Source organism: Furipterus horrens, unplaced genomic scaffold (assembly GCF_987537825.1).
Source record: "Furipterus horrens unplaced genomic scaffold, mFurHor1.1.pri manual_scaffold_3, whole genome shotgun sequence".
Taxonomy (NCBI): Eukaryota; Metazoa; Chordata; class Mammalia; order Chiroptera; family Furipteridae; genus Furipterus; species Furipterus horrens.
In genome coordinates, this window is record NW_028327173.1 from 138,021,329 (window position 1) to 138,047,050 (window position 25,722).

The 25,722-nt window shown below is 39.5% G+C and overlaps 1 long non-coding RNA gene and 1 pseudogene across 1 annotated transcript; both read right to left on the reverse strand.

Annotated features, from left to right (window-relative positions):
* Window positions 1–6,805: 6,805 nt before the first annotated feature.
* On the reverse strand, window positions 6,806–7,325 carry LOC150016099 (uncharacterized). The gene is made up of 2 exons (XR_016510034.1): window positions 7,235–7,325; window positions 6,806–7,029 (listed from the first exon to the last, which is right to left on the reverse strand). It is a non-coding gene; the product is annotated as an uncharacterized LOC150016099 (long non-coding RNA).
* A 3,604-nt stretch (window positions 7,326–10,929) lies between these two features.
* LOC150016100 (elongation factor 1-alpha 1 pseudogene) lies at window positions 10,930–12,315 on the reverse strand (annotated as a pseudogene).
* Window positions 12,316–25,722: the final 13,407 nt, after the last annotated feature.

The following is a 25,722-nucleotide window of genomic DNA, read 5'->3' on the forward strand; positions in this document are numbered from 1 at the left end:
CCCCCATAAGTCATGAGAAAGACAGAAAGTCTGCAAGACTGGTGAGCAGCTTTTCCTCCCTCCCTCAAGACTGCTCCTTTCAGACTCCCGTCTGGGACAGCCCCAACTCACAGCAAACATGGGCGCACAAAAGTCCCAGCACAGTGCCCAACAGCCTCTTCATGACGCTTTGCCTTGTGGCTTGAGACATTTTTACCCTAAGATGTATTTAACTCTACCCTGGATGGTGAGTGGCATAATTTGGTTCTGGAACTGTTTCTGTGCCTGCAACCAATCAGCCTCACTCAACAAACCCTGCTCAGCCGGTGACAGAAAGCCCCACCCTTCAGCCTCACCCTTACTGAGAATACGCTGCATGGAAAGCGGTGGAGGGAGAGGGAAAAAGAAAGGTCACTGTTCTGTTACTTGAGGGGCATTTTCTGATAATCCTGGATGTACTAAAGAGTGTGAGCAGGAAATGGAGAGGCTGTCTTCTTTATCTATGCTAATTACAGTCTGGGGAGGATCATAAAAAGAACATCCACATTTTAAATCCAAGTAACAGGCTGGTTCTGACAAAAGGATCTTTACTAATCTATAAATTAATTATATGAGAGTCATGGCAGTCATACAAAGCAATAAGAACATAAATTTACATATTAGCTACTTAATGAATGCCTATTATTGGGCTACATGACATATATGGATGTGACTCTCCTGGAATAACCAAGACTTGTGGCAAACATTGTTAATAAGAAATGAACCAAATGAGACTATAAACTGTGAGGAAAAGACTAGTGTTAGAAATAGTAAAAACCGAAACCAAGGAAGCTGAGATGCAAGATTTATTAAGAGGAACCTGCTGGGCTATCTCAAAGGAGAGAACAGCAGCTGGCATACAGGCTGACAAGGTTTTAAAGGGAGGGATAGGGAATGACTGGAACAGGGTATCGGGGCGCCTAGTGATTGGTTGCGCCTGGGGGTAATGGCGGGAACAATGGGTTGGGTCTGGGGGTAATGGTGGGCACAATGGTGGAAACAACGAGGTATTTGGTGTTTTGTTGGGTATGTTGCTGGAGAGAAGGCACTTGGTGATTTATTGGGCATGTTGCTGGGGAGAAGAAGAGGGGTGGGGGAGCTAATCGCGTTAGGGAGGGGGAGCTAATCACATTACTATAAACCAGTTTTCTTTGCCTACCTGTCATGCACATTCTCTTGGCTGAGGGTGTGCCGGACTCTGCAGACTCCTGAATAAACGCCTCACTTTGCTGCTCAAGTCCTGTGTCCTGGTTTTTATTGTGAGCATTTCTCACATAGTTGTCCCAAATTTTTCTCCTTTGCCTTCCTCCACCCAGTGCACCCTCCACACCCACAGTCAATGTCCATGGCCATTCATATATGTTCTTTGACTAATCTGTCCCCCTTCTTTCCACCATTGCCCCACTTCCTCTTCTCTGGCAGCTGTCAGTCTGTTCCAAGTATTCATGTCTCTGGTTAATGGATTTAAAAACTGTGGTACATTTACACAATGGAATACCGAAACTGGAAAAGCTGGTATTTATGCTGCCTGTCACCTACCAGGCCCAATAAGCAGAGACAGGGATTGAGTCTTTATGGGCACTTTATTCAGATGGTCGGCGATCTGAGAAGATGGCAGTTTATACCCTAACAGACTGTCTTCAATTCCATTATAAACAGACCGTTTCTATAAGGAGAAGAAAAGTGTAGGTAAAGACTTTGGAACTCAGGGGAAAAGTTAATCAGATAAAAGCTGCAGCATTCTTTCATCTGTGTCCTGGGTGGTGGTCTTTGAGCCCTGGGTCTTTATCTGTGTCCTGGGCAATGGTTATCTCACCGTGGAGTACCATGGCTCAGATACCGTCTTGATTGCTTGCAGGCCTCCTGAGGCACAGAGGTGGAGCTGCTTTTGTTCTCCTGGAGTCAAGGTGGGTGATACCTCCAGTTCCTGAAACAGTATCTTTTTATGTACATTGATTACTAAGTTTATAAACCATTACCTGAAATTAAAATCTTTCCAACATTTGAGTCCCCCACCAGTTACAGGAAAGAGACAGAAAGAATATTAAATAAAAGATGGCATTCTATAGTTTAGAAATAATACAGGAACTGTGATATTTTAAAATCTTAGGCAATAAAAATGTAAAAATCAGAGAAATCCAAAATCTATACTTTGGAAACTGTAATCTTCCCTTTTGCTTTATATGACTCTGTTTGATCCAAGAGTCTTTTCTAATTGCTACAGATAAAAATAATGACATAGATATAGGTACAACACCAATGTAAATGTAGACATATGCATTATAGCTACCAACTTCTAGTACTTGAATTAAGGAATAGACAAAGCTATTAATTGAAAGGAATATTCAGCAAGAATGATTCTTATGTACTGGTAAAGATTTCATTTTCCCTCACACACAATTATTCTTCCTTCTTTACTATTACTAGCCCCTATTGCACAGTAGATTCCTCACAGCAGTCCTGGTTTAAGAAAAGCCAATAGTGCCTCCTAATGGGATAAAACCTTAATAAGGAGAACTTGTCACTCAGCAGATGAGATGGCTCAGCCTAGCCTTCCTTCCTAGGGCTATCCCTGTGGATTGACTTGGAGCTCCAGAAGTGTCCACCACGACAGAGAGTACCATAAATAGGACCATGAGTCCCCACGGTGCCTTTTCATAAAAAATAAATTATTTTATATAATGTAATTTTCTGCGATTATATGAAAATAATTTATCTTTTACCTGTGAATTTATAAAAACTGAGCCCTCCAAAGTGATTCATCCAGTTCAGCCAATATATTCAAGAGTATTCTAGACCTGGGAAAATACAAAATAAATTAGACATTATATCTTCCTTGAGAGAACTTGTAAAGTGGGGGAGACGAACATCTCTGTAAAAGTAATAAAGTCCTAAAGAGCACCATTATAAAAGCATGGCATAAATACAACAAGAATACCAAGAGATCTGACAATTACTTCAAGCCTATATTATAGGAGACAGTTAAGTGGAACATGTGATACTGTATGTCTTCTATGGAAGTGACTGGAGAGGATAATAACAAAAGCAAAGCTGAGTAATCTTTCACAGGGAGTAACTTATTTTGAATACAAGGAACAGAGAAATTGAGCAAGTGTATTGACAGGGCCCCTGATAACAAACACGCACAAACAAAATGAATGTACTAAAGAACACAGGGTGTCTCTGTCTCTTGCATCTGGGCACAAAGTGTAACCTACCAACATACTGTGTAGGCTCAGTGAAAATGCTTATTTACTACCTTAACATTTATCCTTGAGGCTGTGTTTTTTAATTATTTATTTATTTGTTTGTTTATTTACTTATTTGTAGAAAGAGGGGAAAGGAGAAAGAGAGGGAGAGAAACATCACTGTGTGGTTGCCTCTCACTCGCGCCCCCAACTGGGGACCTGACCTGCAACCTAGTCATGTGCCCTGACTGGGAATCGAACCAGCAACACTTAGCTCACAGGCTGATGCTCAGTCCACTGAGCCACAGCAGCCAGGTAGAGGCTGTATTTAAATATCAGAAAATTTTGTGAGTTGTGCTGCTACTGACATAGAAGACAGACTCTGATTTGGAATTTGGGGAGAATCCGAGAAATAGAAAAATAATTAATTAACTGGACCAATTTTCCTCTCAGATGGCATGGATGCAATAGATTCTTACATAACAAAATATTGTTTCCTAGGAGTGCTGAGGATCTATTTCCTTGCTTCTCTAATGTACTCATCTGTAGTTCTGTAGAGAGCAGGTGTGTACTCTCTCAAGCGTTGGCCCCCAGCAATTCAGGAGCCAAGCCTTTGGGGGCTCGCAGCTCCCTGTAAGTTTCTTGAGGGTCTCCAGTGAGCATGGTAATGGTTGTCTAGGAACTGGGGTTACCCAGCTGGTAGGGAGATTGTGGCAAGGTTCAGAGATCCAACTGTAACCAGTTATCCATCTGGGAAGAAAACCCCAGTGGAATTCTCTGAGTAAATCATCCCCTGCATGGAGGTGCAGCCCCCTCAAGTGTTGTCCCCAGGCCAGACATGGGGTAGAACCCACATAAAGTGATCAGAGTGGACTGAAAGAGGGTTGGTCGCTGGCAAACATCATGGGACCACAGCTCCTCTACTGAGTCTCCAGCTGGCATGGTGACAGTTGCTAGGAATGAGAGTTGACCATTGACCAGGTAGGAGGGACTTACTTGGAGGGCCCAGGTTTCTAGGTGTAGGCAGTTACCCAAATGACAGGTCACCCCTTTTGGGGCTCTTAGAGAAAATGATCTCCAGCAAGGGGGTGCATACCTTCTGAGAGTTAACTCCTGGAAAGCCTCAGGGAATCCCCCACCCCCATGGGGAGGGGTTGCCTATCCATGACGTGTAGAATGAGAAATAAAATCATAACAAAGTGAAAATTAAACAAAAAGCAAATACAGTACCACAAACATGATAAAATCTACAAAGTTACATACTGTTTTATTGCTTATTTCCCTACACATTTGTATAACACTTTATTTCTATGATTTTTGGGTCCATACCTTTAAATTGTCTCTTCACATGACAATATATTTGTAATACTTCTTATAAAGAGGAAATGAATATAATTCAGTCTTTACTCTTAGCATGGTTGATCAAATTTCTTTTTTTGATTTCACAGTGAATTTGATATTACCAAGTAAGTTTTTAGGATTATAATCAAATTTTGGGAAATGTCTATTGGGTTACTATGTGCTATAAAATGTCATTACGTTTCAAGTTTTCTTATGCTATAACAAATCCTAAATATTATGAACTGATGATACTCACTATCCAGTTTATTAAGTCTGTATTAGTTTTCTATTGCTGTGTAACAAGTTACCACTAACTTTGTGGCTTAGGACAATACCCACCTATCTCACAGTTTCTGTAGGTGAAGAGTCTGGGCACAGCTAAGCTGGATCTCACAAGACTGCAATCAAGGAGTCAACTAAGACTGCCATGTTGTCTGAGGCATGAGGGTCCTTTTTCAAGGTCATGTGGTTGTTGGCAAAATTTATTTCCTTGTAGCTGTATGGCTAATTGTGGCTTGCTTCCTTAAGACTAGCAGGAGAATCTGACCTCAGGAAAAGCCTCAGCCCTTTTTAAAAGAGCCCAGAGGGTTACATCAGGCCCACCAATCTCCATTTTCATTAACAAAGTCAAACTGATAAGGACTTTAATAACATCTACAAAATCTCTTCACCTTCGCCAATAATGTAATAATGTAACTTATTATAGGGGTGCCATCCATCATCTCTAGGTCCAGCCCAAACTCAAGGAAAGGAGATCATGCAGGGCATGTACACCGGGGGGGGGGGGGGGGTGGCAGAAATCTTGGGTACCATCTTAGAATTCTGCATATAACAGTTGTGTCCTCGCTGTACAGATGTATCATGAGTTTTATATTATTCCCATAAATGTAAACATTTTGTGGCCAATCAGCAAAAAGTTAATAAAAACATTAATATGGTTACACATGACTGTTTCAAATCAACAGAAGAAAATAAGCAAAGGCAGCCTCCAGCAAAGGGAAGGGATCAGTTTATATAGAGTGGAGTGTACAGATATGGCAACAGTGGGCAATAAAACTATGAGTATTGGAACCAGTTAGAGAGGTGGGATATAGTTTTAAATACTGGAAAGTTGCTGATGATACATTATCATGCCTTTAAGGAAACCAAGATTTGTTAATGGATCTAAACTTCTACCTAAAAAATCTAGAAAGAGAAGAGGCAGATTAATCTAAAACAAACAGAAGGAGGAAAATGATAAAGATAAAAGCAGAAATTGATGAAATTGAAAACAGAAAATAGAGAAAAATCAATGAAACAAAAGAGCTGGTTGTTTAAAAGATCAATAAAACTGACAATCTTCTAGAAAACTAAAGGAAAAAATGGGGCAGATGTAAGCAGGCTAACTAGAAGTTGGGTGTTGTATGTGATTGCTCAAGGGTAAAAGTTTGCCTTTGTCCAGCTGGTCCTAAGTTGGACAAACCTCCAAAACATTATGTTGAGTGAAAGAAGCCATATACAAAAGACCACATACTGTACATGATATATGAAATCTACAGAATAGGTAAATTCATAGCAACAGAAAACAAGGCTGGTGGTTATCAGGGGCTAAGGAAGGAGAAAATGGTGAGTAATTGTTTAATGGGTATGTGATTACCTTTCATGGTGGTATTATATGTCAGTTAATTGTTCACTTTAAAAGAGAGAACTCACCTTGGCTGGTGTGGCCCAGTGGATTGAGTGCAGGCCTGCAAACCCTAATGGTCACTGGTTCAATTCCTAGTCAGGGCACATGCCTGGGTTGCAGGCCAGGTTCCCAGTTGGGGGCATACGAGAGGCAACCAGCTGATGCATCAAGATACATCGATGTTTCTCTCACTCTCTTTCTCCCTCCCTTCCCATCTATCTAAAACTAAATAAATAAAATCTTCTAAAAAATTTTTTAAAGTAAGAGAGAACTGTATGACATGTGAATTAATCTTAAAAGAGCTATTAGTTAATTTGATAGTGATAAAAATCTAAATATCAAAGAATTCACAATTTCATTTTAGTCCATTATATCAGATTTTGTATATTAAATTGCTTCTACCTGGAGAGTCAATTTCAAAAACCTCGTAACGGAGAAAGGTGCCTCAGCTTCAAGAAAGAACATGTGGTTGGAGCCTCAGCCACAGAGTTTGTGTATTGGTGACTCGTGCCTGCTGTGCACTGTGCCTCACAGCACAGAGGTAGGTGGCCGAGTCATCGAGCCGAGAAATTGCAATGTATAAAGCACTACGTTTTGACGTGTTAGCCAACAAGGCTTTAATTCTTCCATTTGTTTCCTCTTTCTGATTTGACTGAATTAACAACAGCGATGTGAGCCCTTTCCCAGGATCCTGCCTAAACCACTGCAGGAAGTAAATAGCGCTACTGGAGTAACTGCAGTTGAGAAACAGGCCGTCTCCCTCTTGGACAGTCAGAGTTTCAGGACTCTGAGTCACCTCCTCTTGACTGCTCACCCCTGTTTAAAAAGAGAACATGCAGAGAGAGGGACTGATTAGTGGCTGGTTATTCTTGGGAAATTCCTTTTAAATTTAGTTTTTAATCTCTACAGAAACTCCCAGAAAATTACACTAGTACAGCTCCCTGTTTCTCTCTTTTTTCCTTGGAGAGAATGTCCCAGGGTTTGCCTATTCTTTGACCATTTCCGGAGTTCTCTAACTCACAGTTTAGTTGCAGCCAAAAGATGAGCAGGCTCAGGAATTTGTCCATTCTTTCTGTTACTTACACTCACTGAGAACTGTTCTAGAGTCTGTACTGTTGATGAGGTCACAAAATAAAGGATCAACTTTGCTCTCTTATATGTCCTGCAGGGAACACATTGTCAGCCCAGTCAATCAGAGACAAGTCACACTGATTTGCACAGTGAGAAACAGAAATGGAAACAATGCCATCTAGGGATGGGTCCCAGAATTGCCAGATAAATGCTTACCTCTACTAAATGAAAAGTTTTTGTTTTTTTTTAGAGAAGAGAGAAAAGGAGCAGGATGGGAGTTGGGGGTGGGGGAAAGGGAGAAAGAGGGAAATAGAGAGAGAAATATCAATTCGTTGTTTCAATTACTTATGCATTCATTGGTTGACTCTGGTATGTGCCCTGACCAGAAATGGAATCCTCAACCTTCATGTATCAGAACAATGCTCTAACCAACTGAGCTACCCCAGCCAGGGCCCATTTTTTTATAATATCAAATTTGTAGAATCGTATTTGTCTTTCACTGACTGGGTTATTTTACTTAGCATAATAGTCTCCAGGTCCATCCATGCTGTCACAAAAGGTAAGGGTTCCTTCTTGTTTACTGCTGTGTAGTATCCCGTTGTGTAAACGTACCACAGCTTTTTTTATCCACTGACCTACTGATGGACACTTGGGCTGTTTCCAGATCTTGGTTATTATAAATAGTGCTGCTTTGAACATAGGGGTGCATATATTCATTTGAATTGGTGATTTGATCTTATATGTAGAATCTAATGAACAAAAAAAACTAATGGACAAAATAGAAACAGAGGCATAGATCCATGGAACAGACTGATAGCTGTTGAAGGGATTGGGGAAGGGGACACTGGATGAAAGAAGGTAAAGGGATTAACTAAAGGACATATATACATGACCCATGGACTTAGACAAAGGTGATGGCCTTGGGGGGGGGGGGGGACAAGGGCTGGGATGATGTGGGCAAAAAGGAGAAAGTGGAACAACTGTAATAGTGTAAAGAAGAAAATAAAAACAAAACAAACAAAAGTTTGTAGAATGTAGCTAAATCAGTATATAAAGAGAAATGTATAGCACAAATGCTTATATTAGAAAATAATAAATCTGAATTTTTCCTATATCTGCTCCCTCCTCTTGCTACTTCAGTCCTTAGTGACTGATTTATCTTAACTTACACTTTCTTGAAAAGTTCCTTTATATCATTTCTCTTCCACAGATTGCAAAGGATATAAAAGTATACTATTAATATTTAGTGTGTGTGTTAATGTCAAGAAATTGGTACTCTCGTATCTCAAAGCTGAAGTATAAACTAATAAAGATTTATAGGCATTATTTACATACCATTGGATGCCAAAAACTCCACTTGGCTGGGAATTTTTCTTAAGAAATGCCCTTATAAAATATATATAAAATAGTACGTTACATGTAGCAAGAAAAAAGTGAAAAAATAAATATCCTTCAATATAAGTATTAATACAGAGACTTCTGGCCAAGATGGAGGCTTAGACTACATGCTCTGTCTCCCTCCACAACTAAGTAGGAATACAACTACCTCAAAACCAATGATAACCAGAAATTCCAGAAGTTAAGACTACATGGAAACCCAACATATGAAGTTATAAACCAGCAGTGCTCATCTGGAGAGGTAAGTGGGGCGAAATCGGAATTGGGACGGAAAGGTTGGGCTGTGCTGTCCACGGTAGCGGCAGGGATAGTGGCGGGACTGCCAGAAATGCCAGGGGAGCAATTCCGGCGGCAGTCGAGACCCGGCTGCTCGTGATTCCAACACTTGGGAAGACAGACCTCCCATTGCCTTGGACTGTGAGGTCCAGAGGTCATGAGAAAGGAGGCTCCCGGTCTCTCAGTGGATAGTAATGGCAGGAATCCATCCTGGACCCCCGCTGCCACACAAAGCACCACAGAGCAGTGAAAAAGGTCGCTGTTCGCCTGGTAGTGACGAGTGCATAGGGCTCCACCCCTACAGCCCACCCAGGAAGCAAAGGTAAACAGAAAACTGTCAGAATGAAGCAGACCATGATTAAAATCCCAGTGATGCAGCTCACCAGGCAGCAGATGAGGGACCTAACTGATTAGCAAATAGGAAATCTTTCTGAGGCTCAGTTCAGAGCTATAGTCATAAGGTGGCTTACAGAATTAACAAAAGATTTGGAACAAGATGGGGAAAGAATGAAAACTAGTCATACTGAAACAAACAAAAACACATATGAGACAAGTGCTGAGGAAATGAAAACCAGAGATCAAATCAACAAATCGGAACATACGGAAGGAACAAATAGTCAACCACTGCAGGAAGAGGAAACAAAAAGGGAGGAATATGAGGAGAGGCTCAGAAACCTCTGGGACAGCTATAAGAGACTGAACATTCAAATTATAGGATTGCCAGAAGGCAAAGAAGAAGAACTAGAAATAGAAAAATTATGTGAAAAAATAATGAAGCAGAACTTTTCAAACTTGGGGAAGGAAATAGACCTACAGGTCCAGGAAGCACAGAGAGTTCCAGATAAACTGGACCCAGGGAGAACCACTCCAAGACACATTATAATCAAATTGTCAAAATTAAAGATAAAGAGAGAATCTTAAAAGCTGCAAGAGAGAAGAAAAGAATCATGTACAAAGGGGTCCCAATTAGACTATCAGCTGATTTCTCAAAGGAGACCCTGCAGGCAAGAATGGACTGGCAAGAAATATTCAAAGTAATGAAAATTCAAAACCTACAACCACAAATACTCTATCCAGTGAAACTGTCATTCAGAATAGAAGGGCAGAGAAAGTGCTTCTAGGACAAAGTAAAACTGAAGGAGTTCATTAGATCCAAACCACTGTTATATGAGATGTTAAAGGGACTGGTTTAGAAGAAGGAGGATCAAAATTATGAACATTAAAATGAAAACTGCATCACAACAACCAACAACAGAAGCTAGGGAATTGAAAGAAAGGCAAACTAAGTAGGCAACGAGAGTGGGAAAAGAATTATAGGTATGGGGAACATATTGGGGGAAGGTCAGCAGGGAGGAGGAAGGGGGGAAAGGGAGAGAGATGGTACAGGAATTAAGAAGCATAGTAGGAGGAAGTGGAGTAGACAGGAAGAGGTTGAGAAGAACTGTATGCACAACCAATGGACATGGACTAAAAGGGGGGCACAACTGGAGGGAGGGGTCCACCAGGTGGAGGGGAGCAGAGGAAAAAAAATTGGTACAGCTGTAACAGTATAATCAATAAAACATATTTAAATAAATAAATATTTAATACATTATGGTAGAGCTGTATTATAGTAAACAATACAGGTGTGAAAAAGAATAAGTAGACTTAAATATCCTAACTTGCAAATTTTTTCTTTTTTTTTTCTCATTAAACTTTGTTTTAATGGGTCTCAAAAATTCTGTGACAGATTTCGGTCAAGTTGTTTTCATTAAAAAGTACTGATTTTAAAAACTAATAACTGCCACACACACACACACACAAAACAAATCGTCCACAAAATTCTCCTTTTCTTCTGAAGGTTTTACAATGCATTGTAATCATTAACCAGTCTTTTACTATTAAACTTAAACAGCCAATTGGGACAAACAGTTCTGAGACCATTCTTCCACCACTGATTAAGACTAGGGTGGCAGATGTTGGAGATAATATTCATTTAGCTTTCTGAACTTTCTGGGCAGACGTAGTGACTTTGCCAGCTCCAGCTGCCTTCTTGTCCACTGCTTTGATGACACCCACAGCAACTGTCTTTCTCATGTTACGAACAGCAAAGCAGCCTAGAAGAGGATAGTCAGAGAAGCTCTCAACACACATGGGCTTTCCAGGAACCATAAGAACAATGGCAGCATCACCAGATTTCAAAACCTTTGGGCCATCTTCCAGCTTTTTCCCAGAACGACAATCGATCTTCTCCTTCAGCTCAGCGAACTTGCAAGCAATATGGGCTGTGTGACAATTCAGAACAGGTGCATATCCAGCACTGATTTGGCTTGGATGGTTCAGGATAATCACCTGAGCTGTGAAGCCAGCTGCTTCCATTGACGGGTCATTTTTGCTGTCACCAGCCACATTGCCATGACAGACATCTTTGACAGACACATTCTTGACATTGAATCTGATGTTGTCCCCAGGAAGAGCTTGACTCAAAGCTTAATGGTGCATTTCAACAGACTTTACCTCAGTTGTAACATTGGCTGGAGCAAAGGTGACCACCATGCCAGGTTTGAGAACACCAGTCTCCACTCTACCCACAAGGACAGTACCAATACCACCAATTTTATAGACATCCTGGCGTGGCAGATGCAGAGGCTTTTCAGTTGGATGAGTTGGTGGCAGGATGCAATCCAGAGCTTCAAGCAGTGTGGTTCCACTGGCATTGCCATCTTTATGGGTGACTTTCCATCCCTTGAACCAAGGCATGTTAGCACTTGGCTCCAGCATGTTGTTGCCATTCCAACCAGAAATTGGCACAAATGCTACTGTGTCAGGGTTGTAGCAATTTTCTTAATGTAGGTGCTGACTTCTTTAACAATTTTCTCGTATCTCTTCTGGCTGTATGGTGGCTCAGTGGAATCCATTTTGTTAACACCGACAAATAGCTGTTTCATACCCAGTGTGTAAGCCAGAAGGGCATGCTCACGGGTCTGCCCATTCTTGGAGATGCCTGCTTCAAATTCACCAACAGCAGCAGCAACAATCAGGACAGCAGTCAGCCTGAGATGTGCCTGTAATCAGGTTTTTGATAAAGTCTCTGTGTCCTGGGGCATCGATGATGGTCACATAATACTTGCTGGTCTCAAATTTCCACAGGGAGGTATCAATTGTGATACCATGCTCACATTCAGCTTTAAGTTTATCCAAGACCCAGGCATACTTGAAGGAGCCCTTGCCCATCTCAGCAGCCTCCTTCTCAAATTTTTCAATGGTTCTTTTGTCAATCCCATCACATTTGTAGATCACATGGCCAGTAGTGGTAGACTTGCTGGAATCTATGTGTCCAATGACCACAATGTTGATGTGAGTCCTTTCCTATCCCATTTTGGCTTTGATTTAGTAGTGGTGGTTTTTGCAACACCTGTGTTCTGGCAGCAAACCCATTGTGAAAAAAAAGGGCAAATTTTTTTCTGATGTATATCACAGTGCTTTACATATAAGTGTAATTTATGTTTTTAATCATAAAAATAGAGAAATGGGTGGCTATAAAGGAACTAAGAAAAAATTGAAATAAGAAATATAAACATAATTGTCCCTTTGTAGCAAACTTTCAAAATTTATCTATTTCTCAAATGTATGTGGTATTGTTGAAACTGAGAGCACTCATACATTGCTCAGAGGAATAATGTTAAATTTATGAGCTTCACATTAGACCTTAGGCAAGGATAAGAATGTTAGATTGGAGACAGGCACACATCCGGCCTCCTCCTTCTCCCTGTTTTTTCTTTCTTGGTCCCATTCTTGATTTCATGCACATTTTCCTTATTTTTTTTCCCTTTCTTTCTTATTTTTTCACCATATTGCATTAAGTTTACAGGTTCTGTGTAATGTCCTCTTTGAATAGAAATTATCTTCCCTTCCCAACCAGAGAGACAGGCATGGCCCAGTCTGCCCCATTGTGCATCTCTCACAATGCAATAATGCACAGTAGTGTCTTCCAGAGTGAGCTGGTACAGAATCAGGGTACTGAACTTCCTGTTTACAAGCATAGGCAGAGAAGCCATTTTATTGGTCACACTGTTCTTTGAACCTCAAATCAAATATTGTGGGCTCTAATTATAAAACTGTCAATACCAGATGACATGCTCATTTCCTCCGAAGGTGGAGTGGGAACAGGATATGTTCACTCCCTGTCCTTCAACACTGTCCATAGGGTTAGGCTCTGTGGTCTTAGCATTACATGTGATTCCTACGAGGGTAAAAATATATAAGATTGCCCCAAACAACAAAGGTATATTTTCAAGGTCAAGATATAGTACCTTTAGAAATTTCCTCCCTGATTCTCATCCCTTACTTCAACTTTATCTCATTTTCACTCTACAAAAAGAGCAAAATATGGCTATAATTATCTAGAGTCATTGACAAAAAGGTAGGACTCTATACTCTTCCCATTTCTCCTTGGGGTCAATGACTATAAGAAGTTTTTTTTTATAGTAGGGCAAGCATTTTTTTGATCACTGAGGGTTATGCATTGAATTGTATCCCCTTCAGATTCATACATTGAAATTCTAACTGAAGGACCTCAAATGTGATTTTATATCTATATAGCGTCTTTACTGAAGTAACCGAGTTAAAATGAGGTGACTAGAATGAGCCTTAATGCAATATGTCTGGTGTTCTTATAAAAGGGAAAATTTTGATACAGAGACATGCATAGGGGGAAAGTTATATGAAGAGACATAAGGAGAAGATAGCTTTCTACAAGCCAAGGGAGGAGCCTGAAACAACTTTTCCTCACAGCCCTCAGAAAGAACTAAACGTGCCAATACCTTGATTTCAGACTTCTGGCCTCCAGATCTATGACACAATACATTTCTATTGTTTAAATCAACTAGTTGGTGGTGCTTGTTATGACAGTCTTAGCAGAGGAGAAAAGAAAGAAGGGAGAAAAAGAAAGGCACTGTAAAATATAAGGGAGTAGCCTTGAAAATATTTTCTTATTATCTCCTCGAATTTAAGAGAACTGAAATAGATTAAAATAATTTCCTTCCCACCAAAAAAGTCTACTTTTCTCTATTACTACCAAAAAATGACAAAAAATAGGTTAAGTTTGAAAGCTGCATAACCACTTTCTGTCTTCCTCTTTCAGGGAAATTTTATTTTCAGTGGAAGGAAGGCCTTTCATGATGTATTGGAACAAGGACAGGAATCATTGAATGTTGAAAGCTGTGCACAGAGTGTTCTGCTTATAACACAGAGAATAGAATACACCATTTGTCAGAGTTCTGCATAACTTCAATATTGAATGTGAGCCAACCACCCTTTCCCCAACTGATTAGGGATGTTATTGACAGATACACCAGCCCCCTCTTGTGACTAAACATGTGAATGTCTTCATTCAGAACCCAGACAAGTCAGCAACCTGCTTTTGTAAAGATATGGAGAAGAATAGCTTAGATGAGCTTATCATGTAACAGAAAGGGCAAACAACTTTGGTCAGAAGGATTGCAGTGTGACAGGATAATTTTTCAATATTAACAGTTTTTTCTTTCCTTCATTTTTTTTAAAACCACATGATCTTTCCGCCCTCCAGGCAATTGGGTGATTCTCTGCTCATCACTTCAAGGAAATGATGTATAGCTGAAAAAAGAAAATAAAGATGCCTTTCTTATCATTTTACTTCATAATTTCAGCCATATAGGCAAACAAAATGATCTAGCATAAGCTATAAATTTAAGAGATGTTACAATGAAATAATCCAAGTTTGCCTACCTGAGACAAAAACAAACTGAAATATTTTCTAAGTGGAGTAAAGGGCAGAGAAAAGAGTATCAAAGAAAAACAGAGGCTTAAATGTTGATGAGGTCCTTTGGAGGAGGAACACTGAACATTATACTCTTAAAGACATAATGGGAAGAAACCATAAGACCTCAGGGCCATTTTCAGTTATTAAATAAACCTCAGGGTATCCCTGTTTAAAATTTTCATCTTTATCTCTCCTTTGCTCTCTGAACTTGAGTCATGACTCCTGGCTACAGTGAGGTCAGCATGGCAGACTCTGTTCACTTCCTATACCCCCTTCCTTCTTTGGCTCTAATTTACTCAAGGTTAGGGCAGAAAAAAAACATTAAGAATCAAAAACAGCATTTTCCTGGCCAACCACTGACAGCCACTGTGTGGCGAAGGTCTTCACTGTGAGAGAGGCACCCAGACCCTTGGGGGCCCCCTCAAGGCAAGATCCTCCCCTTCCTGTCAGTTCCTGCTCAGGGGGCACTTTCCAGAGCTTTTTACTGTCTCTTCTCCTAAGTGGAGCATTGGCAAGGCAGCTCAGTCCCTGCTGCCTTCAGAGGTGTCACTTGCCCAGCAGAATACTGGCTCCTCCTCACCATGTCTCATGGAGAAAGCCCTGCAGCCCCACTGCCGTCCCTCTCCACTCCACCCCCATTCTCCAGTTTCTTTGTCTTCTACTTAAGTAGATGCTGAAGTAGACCAAAATCTGCTTCGGAAGCACATATCCAAGGACAGAAGGACATGCAATTTTTCCTTTTATTCAGGTGACCTCTGTCTTTTAAAGCAATTATTTTGGGATTGTAACCTCTCAGGTGGCTTGTGGGTAAAGCGGGGCACTGGTGATATTCACCTCCTGACTCTTCCCATCCCTCACATCAGTTAAGGGGATGAAGGTCCTGCGTTGTAGAGCCTGTTCAGGCACTTCTTCATAAATCCTAGAGTATCTGGCTCTGAAAATGGTAGATGCCTAATGCCTCCTGGTCCCTAGCTTTGGACTCTGGTTGCCACATTCATGATCATAGAAAATGCCTGCAGTACATCCTATTCATCTAAATGGGAAAAAAATCTATTTGGTTCTATAAGTCACTCTAAATATGGGTCTCTAAAAATTCAAAAGAGAAAATAAAAATGTATACATATATAGTCCAATAACTATATGTTATATAAAATATAATGTATGATTATAAATATATAAATATAAATATATTATATATAATAAAATATATTCCAATAATACTGCTAACATGAATTAATACTGTATAGTTTTCTTAGGAATCTCTCTGACAGTGGGCAGGGCAGAATTTGGCCATTCTTAGGGCCCTGTCAATATCATCATCTTCCATAAAATCCCCATTCAAGTGGAAATTAGAAAATATTTTAGTTAAATAATAATGAATATATTATATATCAAAAGATGGGGGATATAGTGAAAGCAATAATTAGAGGCAAATTTGTGGATGTAAATACATTTGTTAGGAAAGAAGAAAGTTGAAAATCAGTGGTCAAATTTGAAACTCAAAAAACTAGAAAAAGTAGCTAGTTAAATCCAAAGAAAGTAAAGGAAACAAGTAACAAAATATGAACAGAAAAAATAAAAACATAATTTACCAACAAGAGAAAATCAAATATACAAAGAATCCCTTAGTTGTTAAATTAACTGAATCCAATATTTCATAAAGCTCTCCCATAAGCAAAATTTTATATTTGGATGGTTTCATTACTAAATATTCTGAAAAAAAAATTTAAATAATAAGAATCCTTCACAAATTCTTCTATAGGTAGAAAAGGAGCAATAAATTGCAACTCATCTAATGAACCATTATAATGTTGATACTAAAATCTGGCATAAACATTGAAAATAAAAATCTGAGTACCAATATTATTGAAGAACATGGAAACAAAAACCTCAACAAAATAATAGCAAAAGATGTTGAAATATGAAAAGAATAATATAACATTACTAAGTGCATTTTATTCCAGAAATGAAAGTTAGTTTAAAATTTGAAAAGCATTTTAATTTATAATATTAATACATAATTATCCCAACAGATAGACAGATATTGATAATTTGATGAAATTTATTTTATATTTATGATAATTCTCAATGAATTAGAAATTAAAAGGAGACTTTTTAAAAAGTATATTTTATTGCTATGTTGTTACAATAGTCCCAATTTCTCTTCCCTTTGCTCCCCTCTTCCCAGTAACCCCCTTCCCTCCAACAATCCCACCCACCTTAGTTCATGTCCATGGGGTTGTACATATAAGTTCTTTGGCTTCACCCTTTCCTATATTATTCTTAACTTCCCCATCTATTTTGTACCAACAAATTATGCTTCTTAATCCCTGCACCATTTATCCATTTATCTCCCTTCCCCTTTCCAGCTGATAACCCTGCAAATGATCCCCATACCTATGATTCTGTTCCTGTTCTGGTTGTTTGCTTAGTTTGTTTTTGTTTTTATTTTTTAAATTCAGTTGTTGACAGTTGTGTTTGTTGTCATTTTAATGTTCATAGTGTTAATCTTCTTTTTCTTAAATAAGTCACTTTAACATTTTATATAATAAGGGCTTGGTGATGATGAACTCCTTTAGCTTTACCTTGTCTGGGAAGCACTTTATCTGCCCTTCCATTTTAAATGATAGCTTTGTTGAATAGAGTAGTCTGGGTTGTAGGTCCATGCTTTTCATCATATTGAATGCTTCTTGCCAGTCCCTTCTTGCCTGCAAAGTTTCTTTTGAGAAATCAGCTGATACTCTTATAGGCACCCCTTTGCAAGTAACTCTCTGCTTTTCTCTTGATGCTTTTAAGATTCTCTCTTTATCTTGAATCTTTGGCATTTTAATGATGATATGTCTTGGTGTGGTCCTCTTTGGGTTTAGCTTGTTTGTGACTCTCTGTGCTTCCTGGACTTGTATGTCTGTTTCCTTCACCAAATTTGGGAAGTTTTCCTTCATTATTTTTTCACATAAGCTTTCAATTTCTTGCTCTTCCTCTTCTCCTTCTGGCATCCCTATAATTTGGATGTTGGCACATTTAAAGTTGTCCCAGAGGTTCCTAACCTATCCTCCTTTTTTTCAATTCATATTTCCTCATTTTGTACTGGTTGACTATTTTTTTCTTTCTTATGTTCCAAAGCATGGATTTGAACCTGGGTTTCTTTCTCTTCACCATTGGTTTTGTGTGGATTTTCCTTTGTTTCATTTAGCATAGCCTTCACTTCTTCCCTTATGCGTCTGCCATTCTTAAGCATATCTGTCAAGCCTGTGAGCATCTTTTTCACCAGGGCTTTGAACTTTGCATCTGTTAGGTTGGCCATCTCATTGTTTGTTAGGTTGGCTATCTCCTCATTGCTTAGTTCTCCCACTAGAACCTTGATTCATTCCCCCTTTGGGCCATACTCCTCTGTCTTCTCATCTTGACAGTCTCCTGTGTTTGCTTGTCTGTGTCTTAGGTAGAGATGTCACACCTGTTATGTTGTAAGGGGCGGAGCCTTAGGTATTCATCAGTACAGGGTGAAACATTTCACCATGTTGTGGTGCTATGTGTGGGGGGAGGGGTCTGAGAGGGAACAATGCTGCTTGCTCAGCACTACCCTCTTTTCCAGGCACATCTCCCACTTCCGTATGGACCTGGTGCCTCTCTAGGTGATGCTCTGGCTGTCGTTCCCAGAGTGGATGGGTATGGACATTCTAGGACTGTGAGGGCCCTTTAAACAAGTGGACTCTGCTGAGAGACCAGAAGTATCTTCCTCCACCTCAACCCACACTAGTTTGCACAGTCAGAAGGAATGAGGCTTTATTTTCCCCGGCACTGGGACCGTGAGCTGCATGGTCTTGCCTGGTGCTGGCAGCACTCCCCAGGTGTCCTTCCCAATTTTTTAAAACATGTGACTGTGCTTTCTGCCAGCCTGCCACAGTCGCCGCTGCTGCCGCCACCACACCGTGTCCTCTCTGCCCCAGCTCCACCCCTCCTACATGTCTGGGTGAGTATTTCTTCTTTTATAGTTATTTGTTGAACTTCCATGCAGCTCAGTTTTCTGAAACTTCTGGTTGTCTCTAGTTTTGAGGTAGTTGTATTCCTTCTTAGTTGTGGAGGGAGATGCAGCATGTCTGTCTAAGCCTCCTTCTTGGTTGGAAGTCAAAAGGAGACTTTTTAATAATTAGACTACATAAAAGATATTTACCAGAAGAAAAAAAAATTATAATTGACAGACTGAAATACTGAATGCTTTATTTTTGAGTTTAGAAATAAGGAGATTTCTATTCAATCAATTTTATAGGTGATCCTAGCCAGTTAAGTAGAGTTTGCTGTGTAATTTGTGGGACTAATTGCAAAATGAAAATGCTAGGTCCCAAGTGGGGCAGCCAGGTCAGTCTCCCTTCCCACAGTTCTGCTGCCCAGACATATGGGGTACTGGTGAGAGACTGGAGAACTTCTGGGTTGGTGAACACATTGGGATGCAGAGAGAGTGGTGCCCAGAGAGGGAATGGAAACTCCGCGTCCCTTCCATATACCTTTCCCTATGCGTCTCTTCCATCCAGATGTTTACCCATATCCTTTATTGTATTCTACCATAATAAATTGATAAATATAAGTAAAATGTTTCTCTGAGTCTAGGAGCTGCTCTAGCAAGTTGACCAAGCCCAGAGTATTCATTGGAACTTCTAATCTGTAGCCAGTTGGTCATAAGCAAGGGTGATATCCTGAGCTTTCCACTGAGCTCTGAAGTGTGGGGTTGGGGAGCAGTCTTGTGGGACTGAGCCCTTAACCTGTGAGGTTTGACACGATCTCTATGCAGACAATGTCAGAATAGAGTCCAGTGGTAGAACACCAAGCGGGTGTCGGCAGAGGATTGCTTCGTGTGGGGGTAAAACCTCCACACATTTGGTGACCAGAAGTGTGAATGTTTTGTGTAAGTAGAAAATGAGAATCACAGGAAAGAAAAACAGCAGAGAAGAACTGGGTTTTCCCTAAATAAAAAGGAAAATATCTGAGCTTTTCCCAGTAGACAGCCTTTTTGATAATGACACCAAACTGTAAATAATCCAAACAACCCAATGTCTATTTCAAGGAGAATGATGAAATTGTTGTTTGTTCATATGAGTAACTCTATAGGTCAATTAAAAAAAACAAACAATTGCAGCCAAGATGGAAGCCTAGACTGACATGCTCCATCTCCCTCCACAACTAAGAAGGAATACAACTACTGCAAAACCAGAAATAACCAGAAGTTCCAGAAAATAAAGCTACATGGAAGTGCAATGTATAAAGTTATAAACAAGTGGTGCTCATCCAGACAGATAGGAGGGGGGAAGCCGGAGTACAGAGGTCAAACTTTGCTGGTGGCAGCAGCTGTGGCAACAGTGGTGGGATGGCAGTAAGCACAGACATTCATATTAAAGGGGATGCAAGAAGATCCTGGGAGCACCCTGGCTGAAGACCAAACCCATCAGCTCACAATTACAACGTCAGGAAAGGCAGACCCCCCATTGCCTTTGACTGTGAGGGCCAGAGGGTGAGGGGATAGAGGAGGAGGCTCACAGTCTCTCAGTGAAAAGTGAACAGCAAGAATCCATATTGGAACACTGCCCACACACAAAATGCCACAGTGTGGTGAGAAGGGTCACCCAGTAGTGACAGGCTCACAGGGATTTGCCCCCTATAGTGTGACATCCCCGACCATGAAGCAAAAATAAGTAGAAAACTGTCAGGATGACTCAGATCATGATAAAGATCCCAGTGATGCAGCTGACCAGACAGCAAATATCTAATCTAATGAAGCAGCAGATAGAAAATCTTTCTGAGGCACAGTTCAGAGCTTTGGTTATAAGAATGCTTACAGACCTAACAGCAGATCTTAAGCAAGACCGGGGAGGAATGAAGGCTAACCCTGCTGAAAAAAATAAAAACGCTCATGAAACTACTGGTGAGGGAAAGAAAACCAGGGATCAAATCAATAAATCAGGACATAGGGAAGGAACAAACAGTCAACCACTGTAGAAAGAGGGAACAAAAAGTGAGAAAAATGAGGAGAGGCTCAAAAACTCATGGGACAGCTATAAGCGGATGAACATCTGAATCATAGGGTTGCCAGAAGAAGAAAAAGAACTAGAAATTTAAAAATTATGTGAAAAAATAATGAAGCAGAACTTCCTTAACATGAAGAAGGAAATAGACTTACAGGTCCAGGAAACACAGAGAGTTCCAAAAAAGCTCTATGCAGGGTGAACCACATCAAGGCATATTATAATCAAAATGTCCAAAATTAAGGGTAAAGAGAGAATCTTAAAAGCAGTAAGAGAGTAGAAGAGAATCATGTCCAAAGGGGTCCCAATTAGACTCTCAGCTGATTTCTCAAAAGAAACTCTGCAGGGAAGAAGGGACTGGCAAGAAATATTGGAAATAATGAAAAGCAAAAACCTACAATCATGATTACTTTATCCAGAAAAGCTGTCATGTAGAATAGAAGGGCAGAGAAAGTGCTTCCAGGACAAAGTAAAACTGAAAGAGTTCATTAGATCTAAACCACTGTTATATAAAATGTTAAAGGGCCTTGTTTAGGAGAAACAGGATCAAAACTATGAACATTAATGTGAAAACTGTATTACAACAACTAACAACAGAAGCTAGGGAATTGAAACAAAGGCAAACTAAATAGGCAACGAGAGTGGGAAAAGAATGATAGGTATGGGGAACATTTTGAGGGGAGGTCAGCAGGGAGGTGGAAGGAGGAAAAGGGGGAAAATGATACAGGAATTAAGAAGCATAATAAGAGGGAGTGGAGTAGATAGAAAGATGTTGAGAACTATATGCACAACCAATGGGCATGGACTACGGGGGTGACAACTGGAGGGCGGGGGGTCACTGGGTGAAGGGGAAGAAAGGGAAAAGACATTGGGATAACTGTAACAGCATAATCAATAAAGCATATTAAAAAATAAAAATAAATATAATGACAGAAAACTTCCCTAACATGAGAAGAGAAAGAGTCATACAAGTCCAGGAAGCACAGAGAGTCCGAATGAAGATGAACCCCAACAGGCCCACCTCAAGACACATCATAATTAAAATGGCAACATTCAAAGACAAAGAGAGAATCCTAAAAGCAGCAAGAGAGAAACAAATAATAACATACAAGGGAGCTCCAATAAGACTATCATCAGATTTCTCAGCAGAAACACTACAAGCCAGAAGGGAATGGCATTCCAAGCAATGAAAAACAAAGGCCTACAACCTAGAATACTATACCCAGCAAGGCTCTCATTCAAAATGGAGGGTGAAATAAGGAGTTTCCAAGACAAAATAAGGCTAAAAGAATACATCTCCACTAAACCAGCAATGCAAGAGATGCTAAAGGGTCTGCTTTAAGAAGATAAAGAAACAGAGAGAGACAGAGAGGAACACGAGTACAAAGGGGAAAAATGACAATGAATAAGTACTTATCGGTAATAATCTTAAATGTAAATGGATTAAACGCTCCAATTAAAAGACATAGGGTAGCTGAATGGATTAGAAAGAATGGCCCACATATATGCTGTCTACAAGAGACCCACCTTAGAACAAAAGATTTACACAGACTGAAAGTAAAGGGATGGAAACAATTATTTCAAGCAAACGGACATAAAAAAAAAGCTGGGGCAGCAATACTTATATCAGACAAAACAGATTTCACAGCAAAGTCCATAAAAAGAGACAAAGAAGGGCATTTCATAATACTTAAGGGAAAAATCCATCAAGAAGATATAATCCTTATAAATATATATGAACCCAACTTAGGAGCACCCAAACATATAAGGAAAATTTTGAAAGACTCCAAGAAAGATATAGACAGCAACACACTCATAGTAGGGGACTTTAACACCCCATTGTCAACAATGGACAGATATTTGAAGCAAAGAAACACCAAAGATATCGAGGCACTGAACAACTCTCTAGATCAAATGGACTTAGTCAATATATATAGAAGCTTTTACCTCAAAGAAGCAAAATATACATTCTTCTCAAGTGCACATGGAATATTTTCAAAGATAGGCCACATGATAGGACACAAAACAAGCCTTAAGAAATTCCAAAAAATTAAAATTATATCAAGTACCTTCTCAGATCACAATTGCTTAAAATTGGAAATCAACCTCAAGGAAAAAACTCAAAAACACTCAAACTCATGGAGAATGAATAACATGCTATTAAATAATGAATGGGTTAACAATGACATCAAGGAAGAAATCAAAAAGTTTCTGTAAACTAATGATAATGAACACACAACAACCCAAAACCTATGGGATACAGCGAAAGCAGTCCTGAGAGAAAAGTTCATAGCAACACAGGCCTACCTAAAAAAGCTAGAAGAATCTCTAATAAAAAATTTAACCCTACAGCTACAAGAACTAGAGGAAGAACAACAAGCAAAGCCCAGATCAAGTAGAAGGAAGGAAATCATCAAGATCAGTGCACAATTAAATGACGTAGAGACTAAACTAACAATTCAAAAAATCAACAAAAGTAGTAGCTGGTTCTTTGAAAAGATAAACAAAATTGACAAGCCTTTAACCAGGCTCATCAAGATAAAAAGAGAGAGGACCCAAATAAATAAAATCAGAAATGAAAGAGGAGAAATCACAACTGATTCCACAGAAATACAAAGGATTGTAAGAAATTATTATGAACAACTGTATGGCAAGAAATTTGACAACCTAGAGGAAATGGACAAATTTCTGGAAACCTATAGTCTTCCCAAACTGAATCAAGAAGAAGCAGAAAGTCTGAATAGACAAATAACAGCTAGTGAAATTGAAGCAGTAATCAAAAAACTCCCAGCACTCAAAAGCCCTGGTCTGGATGGCTTCAAAAGTGAATTCTACAAAGCACTTAGGAAAGAACTAACTCCTATCCACCTCAGACTATTCTTAAAGATACAAGAAGAGAGAAGACTCCCAAACTCGTTCTATGAAGCCAGTATAACACTAATTCCAAAACCAGGTCAAGACACAACAAAGAAAGAAAACTACAGGCCAATATCGCTGATGAACATAGATGCTAAAATCCTCAACAAAATATTGGCAAACTGGATCCAGCAACACATTAGAAAGATCATACACCACGATCAAGTGGGATTCATCCCAGAGATGCAAGGATGGTTTAATATTCGCAAATAAATAAACATAATACACCACATAAACAAAATGAAAGACCAAACAACATGATCATATCAATAGATGCGGAAAAAGCATTTGATAAAGTACAACACCCATTTATGATGAAAACTCTCAGCAAAATGGGAATAGAGGGAGCATACCTCAACATAATAAAGGCCATATACAAGAAACCTGAAGCCAGCATCATACTCAATGGGCAAAAACTGAGAGAATTAACCCTGAGATCAGGAACAACACAAGGATGTCCACTCTCTCCACTCCTATTCAACACAGTCTTGGAAGTTCTAGCCACAGCAATCAGACAAGAAAGAGAAATAAAAGGCATCCAAATTGGAAAAGAGGAAGTAAAACTGTCATTATTTGCAGATGACATGATAGTGTACATAGAAAACCCTATAGACTCCACAAAAAAACTACTCAACCTAATAAGTGAATTCGGCAAAATAGCAGGATACAAAGTCAATATTAGGAAATCGAAGGCATTTTTATACACCAACAATAAAAACTCAGAGATAGGAACTGAAAGAAAAATCCCATTTACCATAACAACAAGAAAAATAAAATACCTAGGAACAAACTTAACCAAGGAGGTAAAAGACCTGCACTCAGAAAATTAGATAACACTGAAGAAAGAAATTAAGAGAGATACAAATAAATGGAAGCATATACCATGCTCATGGAAGGCGAAGAAGATGAACTAGAAATTGAAAAATTAAGTGAAAATATAATAAAGCAGAACTTCCCAAACTTGGGGAAGGAAATAGACTTACAGGTCCAGGAAGAACAGAGAGTTACAAAAAAACTGGACCCAGGGAGAACCACTCCAAGACACATTATAATCAAAATGTCAAAAGTTAAAGATAAAGAGAGAATCTTAAAAGCAGCAAAAGAGAAGAAAAGAATCATGTACAAAGGGGTCCCAATTAGACTATCAGCTGACTTCTCAAGGGAGACCCTGCAGGCAAGAAGGGACTGGCAAGAAATATTCAAAGTAATGAAAATCAAAAACCTACAACCACAAATACTCTATCCAGTGAAATAGTCATTCAGAATAGAAGGGCAGAGAAAGTGTTTCCAGGACAAAACAAAACTGAAAGAGTTCATTAGATCCAAACCACTGTTATATGAGATGTTAAAGGGACTGGTTTAGTAAAAGGAGGATCAAAACTATGAAATCCAAAATGAAAACTACATCACAAGAAACAACAACAGAAGCTAGGGAATTGAAACAAAGGCAAACTAAACAGGCAACGAGAGTGGAAAAAGAACTACAGGTATGGGGAGCATATTGGGGGGAGGTGAGCAGGGAGGGGGAAGGGGGAGAGGTAGGGAGATGATATAGGAATTAAAGATCATGGTAGGAGAGAATGGAATAGACAGAGAGAGGTTGAGAAGAACTATATGTACAACTAATGGACATGGTCTAAAAGGGGGGGACAACTGGAGGGAGGGGGGCCACCGGCTGGAGGTGAGAAGAGTGAAGTGAAATTGGGACAAATGTAACATTATAATCAATAAAACACATTAAAAAAATAAAAATAATAATAATTTAAAAAAAAGAAAACTAGATAACACTGAAGAAAGAAATTAAGAAAGATACAAATAAATGGAAGCATATACCATGCTCATGGATGGGAAGAATCACCATCATTAAAATGTCCATACTACCCAAAGCAATTTATAGATTCAATGCAAACCCTATTAAAATACCAGGAACATATTTCACAGACCTAGAACAAATACTTCAAAAATTTATATGGAACCAAAAAAGAGCCCAAATAGCCACAGCAATTTTGAGGAAGAAGAACACAGTAGGAGGGATCACAATACCTGATATCAAAC